We start from the raw sequence: 9,026 nt of genomic DNA, 5'->3' as shown, positions 1-9,026 counted from the left end.
CTTTATACCTTCAGAAACTCTTTGGGGAACTCTTTTTACCTGTTCCGGGTCACGTGATAAATGTTGTCGATATGCAGTTACTGTACTGTATACTGTACTACTATTCAGTACCGAACTGCTCTCTTCCGGACAGGTATGTACTGTAATGTACTGCCCTGTACTATACGGGACGGGACAGGACCGGGCATCATTATATTGCAATGAGTTACATCTTTTTGATTGCTATCGTACCTAATTGTATTGTTGTGCAATGATGTAAAATGATAAGCTCTGTAACTTGCGCTTTGTCTTATTATATCACATGTAGCATGTCATTTTGTGTTATTTATACAAGAGGTCTCCGCTGACTTCGAACCACTTTCCCATCACCTTTGTGGATTCGAGCTCAGCATTACACGTAGAGTTCATTTCATTTGAGGAAGTTATCAGGCAAGCTTGTGGAAGACCGCCGGTTTAACACATGCGCCCAACGTTGTTGTGCATACTACTACATAAATTAAAATAACATAATCAAGACATTAAACACATTGCCTTGGCCTTATAAATGAATCAAGTCACGACAAGTGTTTGCAGAGCGACGTTATATTTTACGAACCTTTTCTTTTATTTTCACTGGTAGATAATCCACGGCATTCAAGCCAACGTTTCAGCTCAAATACTGAATGCTCATTTATATCATTTGAGCGAAACTTCGCCCTTGGAACACGGTTTCCGTCAATTTTTATTGAGAACAGTTTCTCAGAAGCTATCGTGTTTGTTGTGTATATCACGCGGTACACATAACATATACTGGTGACGTCACTGGCGATTGCATTCTAAAAATAGCCGTAAATAGGCCATATTCATGCGTTTTGTTGTAGCAGCACTTATTTTTCAGAGGATGAAGAATATGTAATTTGCCGTTTTCCACTAATAAGTGTAGTGGCTTTTTATTTTCCGTCTTTAATTCCATTGAGTCGAAGCAAAGCCCCGATCCAAAAATGATTACTCACAAAAAAGAAGAAAGGCGCGACAACGATTAACCACAACAAGGAAAAACACGCAACAACGATTACCCGCAACAGACACTAAGTTAAAACAACCATTACTCGCAACAAGGAATAAGATGCGGTAACGATTACCCACAACATGCGGAAGGATCAAACAGCGATTACTTGTAACAAGGAATAAGACGAAGCACTCAGATAACCCGCAACAGGCACTAAGATAAAATAATGATTATCCGTGACAGGTACTAATATAAAACACTGTATACCCGCAACAGTACTAAGATAAAACAATGATTACCCGCAACGTGCACAAAACTCCCAAAAAGGAATAAATCGCAATGTTGCCACATACGTATCTATACATACATCAATGCAAACATTTAAAAGCGTTGGATCAGATGCTATAACAATATTATGATTATCGGGGGCCCTTTGTATTCTTCAGATAGTCATCTGTGAAGCAATTTTTAATTATATACACACATGAAGAATGCAGCTATAATAATGATTATGATAACAGCTATAATAGACTTGATGTCAGCCAACAAGTTTACAAGACTTCAATAACAATTTTGATAAAAAAATATCACGTACATTAAATTTTATTGCCAGCACAATCATTCAAATTTCTTCCGAAGACGAAACTATCGTTTGAAAAGAATATAAAATACAAATATATAATTCGATAAAACATTCCGAATTATCCCAAGGTATGCAATCAACACAATGGCTGGAAGCTAAACAAAATGTGCGAAAGTAGTTCTAAATTCAGTTCAAACTTTTTCAGTAAGAAACACCTAATAGACAGACGATGGGTGCATTCGAAGGCTTCTGTGCGATTTGTTGCATTATTTTCCCGCCATTCATTCTGCAATCAGTTGGATTGTTCTCTCCAGAATGGGTATCTAATTCGGCGTGTGATTCAGTCGGGTTGATATGTAGCTGTTGCACGGGGACAAACAACAATTTCCAATGGTGGAGATGGTAAGATCTAAATGTGTATTTCCTTTGGCGACTACTCACCGTTAATGATTAACACGTCATTTCTCAGTTGAATATCAGTCGAGATATCATGTTTGCATAAATGCCGGTCAGCTGGTTACAATGTATGGGTGAAAATATAGTATGAAGAGTAAGTCTAGAAATACATTGTATAGTCTAATAGAACAGACTATAGCGTTAGTAGTAAAGCCATCTTGTTTTTCACATTAACATATAAAATAAGTTTTCAGTGCATAATACAATACAATTACTTTCAATAAAAGAAATGTATCTCGGTTATTATGATAAAATTATTTCAGAACTTGACGTTAGAGTTCTTGGTCTTGAGGCCACATCCTTTGCATTGATGTTTCTAGCAGTGTTAGTAATGTGTTGCGACTGCAGAAGTGACGATGACAAAGAAGACGAGACAGGATGTTGTGGAGCTTTGGGAACCTGCTGTATCATCTTATTACCTGTTGCAGGTAATCATTGTTTTATCTTAGTGCCTTTTGCGGGTAATCGTTGTTGTTGCGGGTTGTTTTATCTTACTGCTTACTGCATTTGATCGTTGTTATTGTGAGTAATCGTTTATGTTATCTTAGTGCATCCTGCGGGTAATCGTTGTTGCTGCGAGTAATAGTTGTTTTATTTTAGTGTCTGTTTCGGGTAATCATTGTTTTATCTTAATGCCTGCTGAGAGTAATCGTTGTTTTAGTCTGCGGGTTATCTTTGTTGTTGCAAGTACTCGTTGTTTTATCTTAGTGTATGCTGCAGGTAATCGTTTTGGCTGTGGTAATCGCTATTACCTTAGTGTCTGTTGCGGGTAATTAGTGTTCTTGTTGCGGATAATCATTGTTTTATCTTAGTGTATGTTGCGGGTAATCCTTGATGCTGCGAGTAGTCGTTGTTTTATCTTAGTTCCTGCTGAGAGTAATCATTGCTGCTGTAATTAATAGTTGTTTCATCATAGCGAGTAATCGTTGTTTTATCATAGTGTCTGCTGCAAGTGATCGTTGTTACTGCGAGTAATCGTTGTTTTATCTTAGTGCCTGCTGCGGGTAATCGTTTTTTTATCTAAGTGTCTGATGTGGGAAATTGTTGTTGCTGCAAGTAATCGTTGCTCCATCTTAGTGCCTGCTGCGAGAAATCGTTGTTACTGCATGTAATCGTTGTTTTATCGTAATCTCTGCTGCGGGTTCTCGTTGTTTTTATCTTAGTGTCTGCTGCTGGTTATTGTTGTTGCTGTGAATAATCATTGTTTTATCTAAGTTCCTGCTTCGAGTTATCGTTGTTTTATCTTAGTGCCTTCTGAGAGAAATCGCTGTTGCTGCGAGTAATCGTTGTTGTGGCAGGTATTTGTTTTATCTAAGTGTAATCGTTGTAGCTGCGAGTACTCGTTGTTGCTGCGAGTAATCGTTGTTGCTTCGTATAATCATTGTTTTATGCGAGTAATCGCTGTTGCTGTTGGGAATCGTTGTTGCTGCTAGAAAACGTTGTTTTATTTTAGTGCCAGCTGCGAGTAATCGTTGTTGTTGCAAGTAATTGTTTTGCCCTAGTGTCTGTTGAGGGTAATAGTTGTTGCTTCGAGTAATTGTTGTTGGTGCAGATATCCGTCGTTGCTGCGGGTAATCGTTGTTTTATCTTTGTGCCTGCTGCGAGTGATCGTTGTTGTTTCGGTAATTGTTTGATATTTGTGTCTGCTGCGAGTACTCGTTGTTGTTGCAAGTAATTGTTGTTTTATCTTAGTGTTTGCTGCCAGTAATCGTTGTTGCTGCGAGAAATCATTGTTGCTGCGTGTATTCGTTGTTATTGCCGGTAATTGTTTATATTAGTGTCTGCTGCGGGTAATCGTTGTTATTGCCGGTAATTATTTATCTTAGTGTCTGCTGAGGGTAATCGTTGTAGCTGCGAGTAATCATTGTTTTATCTTAGTGTCTGCTGCGGGTAGTCGTTGTTGCTGCTAGTAATTGTTGCTTTATCCTAGTGCCTGCTGGGAGTTATCGTTGTTGCTGCAAGTAATCGTCGCTGCTGCGGGTAATCGTTGTTGTTGCAGGTAATTGTTTTATGTTAGTTCCTGCTGTGGGTAATCGTTGTTGCTTCGAATAATCGTTGTTTAATCTTAGTGTCAGCTGCGTGTAATCGTTGTTGCTGCGAGTAATCGTTGTCGCTGCGGGTAATTGGTGTTTTATCTTAGTGTCTGCTGCGAGTAATATTTGTTGCTTTGAGAAATCGTTGTTGTTGCGGGTAATCGTTTTTGTTGCAGGTAATTGTGTAATCTTAGTGTCTGCTGCGGGAAATCGGTATAGTTGCGAGTAATCGTGTTTTATATTTGTCCCAGCTGCAGGTAATCGTTGTTGCTTCGAATAATCGTTGTTTTATCTTAGTGTCTGCTGCGAGTTATTGTTGTTGCTGCAAGTAATCGATTTTTCAGCGGGTAATCGTTGTTGCTGCGGGTAATTGTTTTACATTAGTGTCTGTTGCAAGTGATAATTGTTTTATCTGAGTATCTGCTGCGAGTAATCTTCGTTGCTGCAAGAAATCATTGTTGCTACCGGTAGTCGTTTTTTGTTGCAGGTAATTGTTTTACCTTAGTGTCTGCTGCGGGAAATCGGTGTAGCTGTGGGTTATCGTTGTTTTATCATAGTACCTGCTGCGAGTAATTGTTGTTGCTGCAAGTAATCGTTGTTGTTGTGTGTAAACGTTTTTTCGTCTTAGTATCTTAGTGTCTGCTGCAGTATTGAATTTATGAAATAAGTTGCTTGTTTTTCTGTTGTCTTTAGCGTATTTCCTATTTGGGGTAATCAGAGGCTTTTACTGAATTACATATATTTTAGTTTTATTTAAGATAAGCTCGAGAAGAACGTTCTGAATATCATATAGAAATCGCTGAAATGTTATGAAACCAGTGTATTTTTGTAAGTAATGTTGCCAAAATGTTCAACAAATATAGATCGTTATGACATGACATTATTTTTTCTTAAACCTACACAGATCTTTGTACCAAAAGAACAAAAAAAACACAATATGCTTCATATATTGTATAATATGTAATGAGCACTTGGGCACGATTAGCTTACATTGTTTTCTTCTTCCAATAATATCATATCCATTACATTTACATATAATAAAATATTGACATGAATCATATAACAACATCAAATACCATTCCATTTATAAATATCAATTCAATGATTGAACGTGCATAACATTCAGTTCTCATCTATATGTATAAACATGTTTAAACAAAGTAACAAATAATTTCCTGTGATTTACATTAATCTGTTTGTACAGCTCGTTTAAATGGGTTAACCGTGTTGATGTACTTATAAAATAGACTTGCCCGGTTTACAGGTTGGTCAGGGCTACGATATGTATTGTATTTTGCCATCGAAATATTTCTATAAAATGCTTCTTCCCCTTCCGTTTGGATCCGTCCATGTTTACAAATACGTTTGTTTATTTTATGGACTGTAAGCATTGGTGCCCAAAGCTGAATGACCATACAAATCAAAACAATCGGCACGATAACTTGCCTTACCAGCGTTACTAAGGCTACCAAAAAAACAACCTTCAAAACAAGATTTTGATTGGCCTGATCTATAAAACAAAAGATCTATACCTATTGAAGGAAAATATTTCCCGCCTTATTCGCTCCGCTTAACCGACGGAAAATATATGTAGTATATAGGATGACACACCACTATGTAATAGTCGTTATTGCAAATTTGTGAGAGGATCAAAGTTTTCTCGTTCGCTAGATCTATATTGAATATAGTACACTAACCGCAGTTCACTAACACATAATCACTCATTCGGGATAAAGATTGAAAGTGTCAGGAACATGAAGTACACATCGTATAAATGTATATCGTTACCCATTCGGAACCAGAAAGTTTTTATTTTTAGCATTTGATTTATTAGTTAATTATGGACAACAGTTTAGTTTTGTACTTACCTAATGGATATTTTACATACATTGAGCTGTTTAAGATTGTATGGAGGCCGAAAACCGAATACCTTCATGTGTGCAATGAATTTCATATGCATCTGAGCTGTAAATAGTACTTTTTAAAAACTTACTTAAGATTTGCTTGTGTGCACTTTTCAGAAATTCCTTCGAGGCATCAGGCATCTTCAAATAGAGTTATGCCTTACAAAGGTTGTGGTGCAGCAGCCCCGTACGGAGGAGCGCGTGTTGCCGTGGCTCAAGTCGAACAGCAAGCAGTAATTCATGATTAAGACAGTGGGAGTTTGTTTGTCTTTATACCTTCAGACACGACGATGATTAAACTGAACATTCTGAAAACATAAACATTAATCATGCATGATGTATTATTCTAACACGACCAGCTAATAACCTACATACTTCTAGAGCAAAATCTATATCGGGTTATTCTGCAGTAAACCGACCTTGAACTATGCTGGGCGCGCACCGTGTTTTGGCTAAATGCTGCGGCGTTTCACGCAGTTGTTATTTACGTTTGATGAAAATACTCCTCTGATTCTCGTCTAACGTTATTTGATGTAAGTCGTATTAGAATCGAAATAATAATGATCTAAATAAGGTTTGAGTACATACGTTTTTGGTTCTAAAGGTTTGCTTTTTATATATTTATACACGAGCAATTTTATGTTTTACATGCCATGCTTTTTTGTTTCCATTACGTGTGTTAGAAATTCACCTGGAGGGGATTACTTTTATTTACACTGTCCCGTGTCTTTGGAACATTGTGGGGGGTAAGAGTGAGGTTGGGTGCGCACCATAAACCGGTTTAAGCTCCCCAGTGGTGTTTTTGCCACTGACCATTCCAAGGCGGTGCCCCACTGTGTTCCTTTGTTTGTTCGTTTTGACCTCGTGTTTTGGCTTTGTGTGTGTGCGCGTGTATGTGTGTTTGTGTTTGTGGTGTGCACGTCTGCGTGCTGTAGGTTTCGTTTTGGGGAGGCTGCGATTTTGGTTCCCTGTTTGATATTTGTCTTTGTTTTATATCGTAGAAAAACTCTCGTTTTGTTTTTCTTATGTGTCGGCCTTCGTATTATATTCATACGCATAAGAACTCCAAACTCAGGTTATTCTACAATAAACCTAATGTTCATACTTATTATTTCTTAAATACATGTTCAATTGATCAACAGAAGTATTTAAGGCTTCTTTTATTTTACATAAAATTGCGATCAGTTTTATATTTTCTTTAGAATAAGATTTATTTAATTCAAGATAAAGCCAACTTGTATGAGTGTAAAAATCTACATGCTAATGGCATATAAACATGAACACACGAAATAAAGATAATTTCAAACATTACTGTTTGTTACATTATTTTAAATATCTTTATCACATGTTTGACGTCGCGGGAGTGAAATAAAGTAATTACATAAATTTGATAATGCACTAGTGTAATAAAGCTTTGACGTTGACGACGTTTATTTATAGGAGACGTTGGGTGAATTTTCTTGGTCTATAATAGGTAAAGAAAGGAGAAATTTTGATGTTTCAACAAGTAAAGCTCACACGTGATAAAAAGAATATTACATTTGTGTCTCCACATTGAAATTATTAAACCCGTTGAATAAAATTCATAAAATGAGCCTCGCATTTTATTATTTTATTCAACTCGTTTAATAAATTCAATATGAAAAGACACTCATGTAATATCCTCTATATGTTCAGTGTTCTGTTACAAGTGAGTTCCAGTCGGTTATAATATGTGTCGTGAAAGGGTGTTACACTTCTTCTTCTACACTGCTTATAAGAAGCACCAAGGAACACTATTCTTTACAGGCTTTGTTACATCAAAAATAAGGTTGTCTTTTCTAACCACTTAATCGTAAAAATAAAATACACTCTAATGGCTCAAATAGTTTATATTACTTGTAATTATTAATTAAATCTGATCCACCGTGGTGGTTTCTGTCGTGATATTTGAAGGGTGACCGTTGTGTCTCCTGTTGTAACTCACTTTATACAAAAGTTAAAATTTAATGTACCCATTGAAAACTTTGAAGGTATAATATAAAACGCAATCCATTTATTTTGGTATGGGAGAGTCCCCGAAATTTTATCGAATAGAAGGGGGCTAAAGTGTTTCATGTTTGACACCATCACGTGAACGTTTTAAATTACGCCAACACCACCTACGTTGGCGTTTTGCAACGCGAAAATCAACTTATCATTGATAACCTTTTATCAATGGAAAAACTTGTCAATTTATTTATCTTTTAATGGTGTAACGACTTAAATGGATATTCGATATTCTTTTCCGACGATGTTAACCGAATATTTATATTTCCGAATAAAGCTTATCCAGATATGAACTTCATGAAAAATAGTCTCGCTCTTCGTTTATCTCAGACACATTAACCTTATTTATCAACCCTTATCATGCTGGACACGATCGATTCTGCCTTTGATGTAGATCATGATCATCCTGCACATCCGTGCAGTCTGATCATGATCTGCACTGTTCGCCATTCAGTCAGTATCTTTTTGGTATGCACCCCTTTTAACAGTTAATAGTACTGTCCAAATTAAAAGATAGACGAGTTTGTTATAGAAATTTAGCAAGGTAAGGATTAAGCATATTTCTAAATGTCTGAATTCAGAAAATCTTCTTGGATTAAATTTTTGGGGCATTTTTACAGTCCTTGCCTGTATCTATAACTTGAATAAAGCCGACATCACTTTCTTTTGGATTCTTCGTCGGCGTACAAAAGCCGAATGGACATTCCATTGAAATTTACTACTTAATTAAAGATTACATTGACAAATGCTTCTGTTTTACTCGAAGTAATTTGTAGACCAGTTATTAGCGGCTCTTCAAACACTTACTGAAAACTAGGACTTCTTTGTTGAAATAGGTTTCAAGGATAGTTTTCACTTCACTCCATTGTTTATAACGTTACTTTGGTGAACTAGTAAAAACAACATCGTAAACTTTCAACATTTGCAAAAACTGGTTAGCATTGTTTTGTTTTTCTCCAAAGAATTAATACCGTTTTCCAAAACATAAAGTATGCTTATGAAAAACGCTCGTTTCCTCTTGCTACTAGCATAAA

This window comes from Mercenaria mercenaria, chromosome 3, assembly GCF_021730395.1.
Source record: "Mercenaria mercenaria strain notata chromosome 3, MADL_Memer_1, whole genome shotgun sequence".
In the NCBI taxonomy this organism is placed as follows: domain Eukaryota; kingdom Metazoa; phylum Mollusca; class Bivalvia; order Venerida; family Veneridae; genus Mercenaria; species Mercenaria mercenaria.
This window is presented reverse-complemented; position numbering follows the sequence as displayed.